This window comes from Chelonoidis abingdonii, chromosome 8, assembly GCF_003597395.2.
Source record: "Chelonoidis abingdonii isolate Lonesome George chromosome 8, CheloAbing_2.0, whole genome shotgun sequence".
In the NCBI taxonomy this organism is placed as follows: domain Eukaryota; kingdom Metazoa; phylum Chordata; order Testudines; family Testudinidae; genus Chelonoidis; species Chelonoidis abingdonii.
In genome coordinates this window covers 50,561,853-50,570,356 of record NC_133776.1, presented here as the reverse complement: position 1 = coordinate 50,570,356, position 8,504 = coordinate 50,561,853, and the positions used below count along the sequence as shown (strand labels likewise).

General features: G+C 49.3%; 1 protein-coding gene across 2 annotated transcripts in view; it reads left to right on the top strand.

Annotated features, from left to right (window-relative positions):
- Nucleotides 1-1,637: 1,637 nt before the first annotated feature.
- PPP2R3A (protein phosphatase 2 regulatory subunit B''alpha) overlaps nt 1,638-8,504 on the top strand; it is a 153,507-nt gene continuing 146,640 nt past the window's right edge. Inside the window, exon 1 of one of the 2 annotated variants that reach the window (XM_075068599.1) lies at nt 1,638-2,197. The gene's annotated coding sequence lies outside the window, so the exon portion shown is untranslated. Of the gene's footprint in view, nt 2,198-2,402; nt 2,485-8,504 lie in introns of those variants that run through there. The other variant, XM_075068601.1, reaches the window with a different exon arrangement.

Here is an 8,504-nt window from a genome sequence, read left to right as displayed (position 1 = left end):
TTGATGCAAAAATTGCTGCTGCTCCATAGACTATGGTCCTGCTGGGCACGAAGTGCGTGCGGAAGCCCACAATGACTTTTGTTTTGCTTTTGCAGGTGCCGCAGGTCTTTTATAGGCACCCTGCCTCGGGTCCGTGTCTGCTGCTGGCGTGATGGGGAGGCTTGATGGAACACGCTGCCGGTACCAGGTCTATCTTCGGTGCCGATGGGACCGGTGCCGAGGAAAGCTTCCTGCTGTAGCAAGTCAGGTCCCTGCTTTTGCACCCTGCGTGAGCCACAGCTGAGATGCTGGGGGATCGGAGGTGCCTGCTTTTGGATTCTATGCGTCTGATGAAGTGGGCTGTAGCCCATGAAAACTTATGCTCAAATAAATTTGTAAGTCTCTAAGGTGCCACAGGTACGCCTGTTCTTTTTGCTTTTGGGGCTGTCAGCACAGAGGGTAAAGTTCTCACAGGAGACCCTTTACCCTTTTCAAAGTCTCTGTGCTGAGACATTGGGGCTTCCTGCCTCTTCACTTGAGAGGGTGAAGCCGTGCTCCTGATCAGTTCTGACCTAGCAGCGGAGTGTGAGGGAGAGGGTTTACTTGTGCCCGTCTCCATATGCGGCTGCAAAGACTTCTCCATCAGGAGCATTTTTAGCCACAAACTCCTGTCATGACAACCCCTGGTTTTCAGGCTGATACAATGGAGACACTTGGCAGGGACGTGTGTCTCTCCGAGGCACTTCACATACCATGAGTGTCTGTCAGACTGCGGCATAGGCTCCTTATAGGAGTCACATTTGTTAAAGCCTGGGGACCCCGGCATCTTTGAACTATGATAGCCTGGGAAGAGAGTCTCAACAGGAGATGAACGTGAGAGAAAAAGTTTTTTTTTTAAACTAACCAATTATTCTAAAGGAAGGGAGAGCACTGGGATATTTCTACCTAACTAATTCTATTTCTTTTTACTTATTTCCTTCAGTGACCGGAGAAGAGGTTCAGCACTGTCCTGAGTCCCGTCTTCAGCCAAGGATGGTTGAGAAGGAACTGAGAGGGGTGTGGGACACACATGCTCAGGTGGACCCTAATGATGCTGCGAGACAGCAGCTGAGCGCGTGTGTCCTGACCAGACACTGCTACTGAAAATCTCCGATCAATGGGGCTGGGATGCACTGTTACCTGCAGTGGCACACCCACAGGAACAGCACTCAAAGAAGAACTCACGTTTTGTGTAGCATGCACTCACTGCCCCTTTTGTGGCTGTTCCTTTTCACACTCACCCCTTCCTTGTTGTAACACTTTGTCTTACTTTTGGGAGTTTTAAAATATTTGTACAGTGTAAAATCTCAGTGAAATGCCAGGGTAACCCCAGGGCCGCCCGGGGGGGAGCAAGCGGGGCAATTTGCCTTAGGCCCTGCAGGGGTCCCCATGAGAATATAGTGTTCTATAATATTGCAACTTTTTTATTTTTTTAACGGAAAGGCCCCCCGAAATTGCTTTGCCCCAGGCCCCCCTGAATCCTCTGGGCAGCACTGCATAGCCCTCAGCCTCGTCCTGCTCCCCTGCCTCCACAGGCCTTTCCAGGGCTCCAAGGCCACCCTTGCACCCCTCCCTCCATGTCTCCCACTCCCTGCCCCCCCTTTCCATGACCTGTGCTTCTTTCACTCCACCCTTTCTCCCAAATCCTTTCCTGCCTGGCGGCCAGTCAGGTGTTGCTCCAAAGCGTTTGGTCTCTTCAAGTCCAGATTGGCTGAGCCTGCCTGCCTCCGTCCTCACTCCTTGCTGACCCTGGGGGTGCGGCGGATGGAGACAAGCGCAGGGCTTGTGGCAAGGCTCTCGCCCACCCGCTAGCGGTGTCCCCCGAGGGCTCTGAGAGAGCCGCAGCCTTGGGGCCACTAGTCGCTACTTACACGTTCGGAGGAGATGCTGCGGCTGGTGGAAAAATCCCTGCAGCTGACAAGGCGTGTGCGCCAGCGGGAGTGCCCGGCGGAGGAGGCGGGGTGCCCAAGCGGTTCTGGGAAGCGCTAGCAAGCCGGGCGAAGGAAAGGGGGAGCGGCGGAGGAAGCGAGGGTACCAGATGGGGCCGGCAGCGCGGTCCAGCTGAGCGGTGTGGGCCGACATCAGGCCTAGCTACAGCGTCAGACTCCTCCTCCCCCTGCTGGGGGGCCGCGGCCGGGGGCAGGGCTCGGACAGAGGCCGACCCCTGCGGCGCGCGGGGGTAAGTGACACGCGGGGAGGGGCGGCCTGCGTAGGGCTGTCCTGTCCCGGCCGCTCGCGGCAGCCGCGTTGACCCCCCGGCTTCCCCTTGGCGTGCGGCCCCCTGGCCTCCCACTGCTCTGCTTCGTCTGGCGCCATGGCCCGCAGGCGCTGCCCGCTCCCCAGAGCCGCGCCTCTGCGGGGCTAGACGCGCAGGCTGCGGGCGGCGCCCCCTGGCCGTGCGGAAGAGACGGGGAAGGGGTCGAGCGGGAGCCCAGGCGCTACACTGGTCAGGGCGCTGCCCGGCGGGTAGGTGTCGCGCTGCCCCGTCCCGGGCCCAGCGGCGCTTCCTCTCAGCCGGGGCGGAACGTGGCTCGGGCTGGTGGCGGGGGAGGAGGGAGTCTCTGGCCGGTGTGTGCAGCCCCGCGGCTGCGGGCGGGCTCAGCGGAGCGCGCAGGGGCTACCTGACCCCTAACCGTACGGCACCCGCGCGATGTGACACGGGCCAACCGGGCGCTGCTCACTTTGGCCGGAGACAGCCTCGCTACAGGCTCCCTGGAGCCTGCCCAGGCGCTGTGGTTTAAATAAGTCATTGGTTTCCAGCCTTGCTGACTGAAGGCACCGTTCCCAGGAGCTTGAGGGCTAAACCCAGGGTGCACATTTATGTCTTTTAAAAATAGACGAGTAAATGCCCACCTAGTGCGCCTCTGCAACTGAATCTGCCTGCCCACATGAATACCCAGTGTGTGGGGGTATTGAGTTAATGACATTTTGCAAGTGGTCAACTTTGCTCTGGCCCAGCAGTTGTAAGGACAACCTGGCCATGGGCCTCTCCTGCTTCGCCCGCTCCTGTCCTGAGCACTCAGTTGGGAAAATTGAAGTGTAAACACTTCATTGGCTAGAGCTGGAGCAATATTCTACTCTGCAGCTCAACTGGAACATAGCTCTTTGTGCAGGCTCTGCAACTGGAGTATGGAAGGAGGGGGAAGTGCTGCTGTGCTGATCACACTTGCATGTTGAAGTGTCAGTTTACAATAGATTTCACCTCTTTCTGCACTTTAAGATCCCACATCCAATTAACATAATAGCAAACAATGTCTTTGTCACTGGACTTGAAACATGAAAATCTTTTATGAGGGTGGTGACTGGTTTCTGCATTATAGTCTTATGAGTCACAGGTTCCTAACACTGACTTAATTAGAGATCAGCTTGTACTGCTGATTCAGTGTTTAGTTTTCAAATGATTCTCTCTTTGGATGGCATGCATGTCTGATGTTAAAACATGCCCAGTTAAAAATGTGCCCAGTGTGGGATATGTGCCTGACATGCCCTTGGGAAGCAAAATTCCTATTTCAGTAAAACTAGGATTTCACCAGTGTTTGAAAAGTGACTGGTTCTGATTCTGAACAACATGTCTTCTGATGGTGTCACCTGTTCTTGACCCTACAGCTGGCTGATGTGTCTGTGTTAGGTCACTAGATGAAGAGGTAAGAGGTGTCTTCTGTTGCTTGTGTCCTTCTCAGTTGTGGGTATTACTGTTTGCTGGGTTGTGGCATCGCCATGGATTAGAACTGTTCTCGCTCCCATGCCCGTTCCTGGCTACACTGGTCTGGTCTGGCAAAGTTAGAGGTGGGATTTTGACTCAGGAAGAAATTTTGTGAAAGTGACTTAGTTGTGTGATTGGTTTTCTCATCTATTTTTGTTAGACTGTGGATGACAGACTGGAGTGAATTGCAGTTCCTACAATGCTGCAGCTGCACATTTGTCTTCTTACAAACAGAATATTGTCACTTGCTAGTTCTTTAGGGATCCCATATCTTGCAAACACAGCTCTTAGTTTGGAAATCAGTGCAGTGACCATATGCCTCTGGCATACGTAGGACTTGTGGATACACTGATAAATAATCTACTAGGAGCAAATATAAATATCTACAGCTATCTTGTGCCAAGGTAGATCAGCATTTTGGTGAGCTTGGTTCTTTCTAATTGCTTTTACTCATTCCTGACACTGTCAGTATTCTTCTCCAAGTTGTTTTGTGTGTTGAAACATGTTTGATCAATATGCAGTATTTCTAAGTTGTGTTTTGTCCCCCACACTTGAATATCCAGATATAATTTATGTGGACACTTATACATGTATTGCCTCATGTCTCTAAGAATGACTGTCCAGTCTCCTGCTAATGATAGTCTCTGTCCTGAGGAAGTGTGTCTTTCAGCTGAATCAATAGTGGCATGAGTGGGAGCTCTAGTGTAGACAGGCTCTATCTGGAAGCAAGTCTACTCAAAATGTTGGTTAAAACAGGTCAACCACAAGAGTCTTCTCTATCTATGGTCTTCCCCAGCTGCCACTGATCCAGATGAACTGGTGAGAATATTTTTCTAAGTTTTGGTAGCCTAGCTGAGGCCATGTTATAGGCTAATCCTTTAGATCAAACCCTGCTTATGGGCATCTCCTCTTCCAGCCTCCTGCTCCACGTTCTACAGCTTCTCTATGGCAACCATAGGACATATGAAGAAAAAAATGGCTTAATGCAATAGGTGGAGTTGTTTGTTTCTGTACTCATTTTGTTTTTAAATCCATGCTGTTTGTTTGCTTTCTGTGCCTGTGGGATTCTACATGTGTTACAGAATCTCCCCTGTTGCTTACTCTAAACGTTCTAGGTCATTTTAGGTTAGTTTTGTCTTGTGTATTTTTTTTAAATGCTAGAAGTCTAATTAGTAAGATGGGTGAACTAGAGTGCCTGGCATTAAATGAGGATATTCATATAATAGGCATCGCAGAAATATGATGGAATGAGGATAATCAATGAGACACAGTATTACCAGGATACAAAATGTATAGGATTACAGAGTAGGTTGCGTGGGTGGGGGAGTGGCACTATATGTAAAAGAAAAAATCTTAAATGAATCAAAGTGCACCCTAGAATCTCTATGGAAAGAAATTTCAACCTTGAAAAATAAGAGTATAGTAGTATGAATGTACTACCGACCACGTAAACAGGATGGTGATTGTGAAATGTTCAGAGAAATTATAGAGGCTACAAAGGTAAAAAATGCAATAATAATGGGGGATTTCAACTATCCCCATATTGACTGGGTATCTGTCACATCAGAAGGGGATGCAGAGATGAAATTTCTAGACACCATGAATGACAGCTTCTTGGGACAGCTAGTTCTGGAACCCACAAAGGGAGGGGCAGTTCTTGATTTAGTCATAAGTGGAGCACAGGATCTGGTCCAAGAAGTGAATATAGCTGAACTGCTCAATAATAGATACAACAATGTAATTAAATTTAATATAATTGTAGGAGGGACAATACCAAGGAAACCCACCACAGTAGCATTTAACTACATAAAGGGGAACTACCCAAAAATGAGGAATCTAGTTACCTGAAAATTAAAAGGAATAGTGATAAGAGTGAAATGGCTGCAAGCTGGAGATTATTTGAAAACACCATAATAGAAGCTCAAACTAAATGTATATCCCAAAGGAGGAGGAAAAAAAGAATTATAGACAATAAGAGGAACAAAAATAATACCATCATGGCTAACCAGCAGAGTAAATGAGGCAGTTAGAGGCAAAAAGACATCCTTTAAAAATGGGAAGTCAGATCCTAGTGAGGAAAATAGAAAGGAGCATAAAGTCAAGTGTAAAAGTATAATAAAACAAGCCATGAAAGACTTTGGTGAGCAGCTAGCTAAAGACACAAAACTTAACAGCAAAAAAGCCTTTAAGTTCATCAGAAGTAGGAAACCTGTTAAACCAGGAGTGGGCAAACGATGGGCCAGATCTGGCCTGCCAGCCATTTTAAGCTGGCCCTCAAGGTCCCACTGGGGAGCGGGGTCTAGAGCTTGCCCCGCTCCTGTGATCTGTTGCTCCCAGCTGGGGAGCAGAATCGGGGGCCGTTCCACACGGCTCCCAGAAGCAGCTGTATGGCCCCGCTTCGGCACTCCAGCTGGGGCACAGGGTTGGAGGCCGCTCCATATGGCTCCTGGAAGCTGTGGCATGCCCCCCATCCAGCACTCCAGCTAGGGAGCAGGGTCGGAGGGCCGCTCCACACAGCTCCTGGAAGCCGCGGCATAGCCCCCTTCCGGTGCTCCAATGGGAGCTGCAGAGGTGGTGCCTGTGGGTGGGTCAGCATGCAGAGCCGCCTGACCATGCCTCCGTATAGGAACCAGAGAAGGGACATGCTGCTGCTTCTGGGAGCTGCCTGAAGTAAGCACCATCCACAGCCTGTACCCCTGAGCCTCTCTCCACATCTCAACCCCCTGCCCCAGTCCTAATCCCCCCCACCCCCCTCCGAAGCCCTCAATCCCAGCCTGGAGCACCCCAAACTCCTCATCCTCAACCCAACCCAGAGTCCACCCCCCCAACCAAAGCCTTCACCCCTTCCCACACCCCAACTCTAATTTTCTGAGCATTCATGGCACACCATACAATTTCTATTCCCAGGTATGGCCCTTGGGCCACAAAGTTTGCCCACCCCTTTGTTAATCAGTCAGTGGGACCAATGGACCATTGAAGTGCTAAAGGAGCACTCGAGAAAGACAAGGCAATTGCAGAGAAACATGAATTCTTTGCATTGGTCTTCATTGCAGAGGATATGAGGGAGATCCCCACACCCAAGCCATTCCTTTTAGGTGACAGATCTGAGGAACTAAAGCATCAGTAGAAGAGGTTTTGGAACAAATTTTTAACATAACAGAAGTAAGTAACCAGGACCAGATAATATTCACTCGAGTTCTGAAAGAACTCAAATATGAAATTGTGGAATTACTTACTGTGGTAATTAGTAATGTAACCTATCAGTTATATCAGCCTCTGTACCAGATGACTGGAGGGTAGCTAATGTAATACTGATTTTTAAAAATAAAAGGCTCTAGAGGTGATCCTGGCAATTACAGGTTGGTAAGTCTAACTTTAGTTCCAGCTAAATTGGTTGAAATGATAGTAAAGAACAGAATTATCAGACACAGATAAACATGATATCTTGAGGAAGAGTCAACATGTTTTTTGTGAAGGGAAATCATGCCTCACAAGTCTATTAGAATTCTTTGAAGGAGTTAACAAACATGTGGACAAGGTGATCCAGTGGATATACTATACTTGGGCTTTCAGAAAGCCTTTCAAGTGGACCCCACCAAAGGCTCTTAAGCAAAATAAGCAGTCCTGGGATAAGGGGGAAGGTCCTCTCATGGATCAGTGACTGATTTAAAAATAGGAACAATGGAGGGAGGTAAATAGTGGGGTCCCTCCCAGGGACCTGTACTGAGACTTGTGTTGTTCAACATACAGTAACTCCTCACTTAACGTTGTCCCGGTTAATGTTGTTTCGTTGTCACATTGCTGATAAATTAGAGAACATGCTCGTTTAAAGTTGCGCAATGCTCCCTTATAATGTTGTTTGGCAGCCGCCTGCTTTGTGCACTGCTTGCAGAAAGAGCAGCTCATTGCAGCTAGCAGGTGGGGGCTTGGAACCAGGGTGGACTGGCAGCCTCCCATCAGCTCCCCTGAAGTCCCAGTGCGGCAGCTACCCAGCAAGTTATCAGTTGCTAGCAGTTCAGCTGTCCCTCCCCCCACTGCCAGGTGCTGCTCCTGCCCTCTGCTTTGGAGTTGCTCCTGGGAGCCTCCTGCTTACTGTGCTGGGGGTGGGGGAGGGAGAAGAGGGAGGCTAATGTCAGGGTGTCCCCCTCCCCCTCCTCCTCCTCCTGCCCCCCGCTTACCTCATTTCTATAGAGCAGGGGGAGAACATGACAGGGCTCAGCACCGAGGGAGCTTGCTGGCAGCAGCTGCCATCTCAACTTGCTGATCTATTTAAAAAGGCAATGCACTTAGAGTGGGGTCAGCGTACTTAAAGGGGCAATGCGCATCTCTCTTACAAACACACAGCGTGTGTCTCTGTCTCTGTCTGCCTTGCTGTCTCCCCTCCCTCCATTCGTGCTGCCTTGTAAAGTATGAGGCTACATTAACATCACTGTGTTAACCCTTGAGGGCTCAGTGGAGTTCTATTTCATCATTTAGCAGTAAGGCATTCCCTGAGAAATATCTCACCCTCTGATTCCACCACCTCAACCAAGCTTCACAATCATCATTGCTGTGTATAGTATTAAATTGTTTCTTTAAAACTTATACTGTGTGTGTGTGTGTAGTCTTTTGTCTGGTGAAAAAAATTCCCTGGAACCTAAACCACTCCCACCTCCCATTTACATTTATTCTTATGGGGAAATTGGATTAGCTTAACATCATTTCTCTTAAAGTCACATTTTTTCAGGAACATAACTACAGTGTTCAGTGAAGAGTTACTGTATTCATAAATGATCTGGAAAAA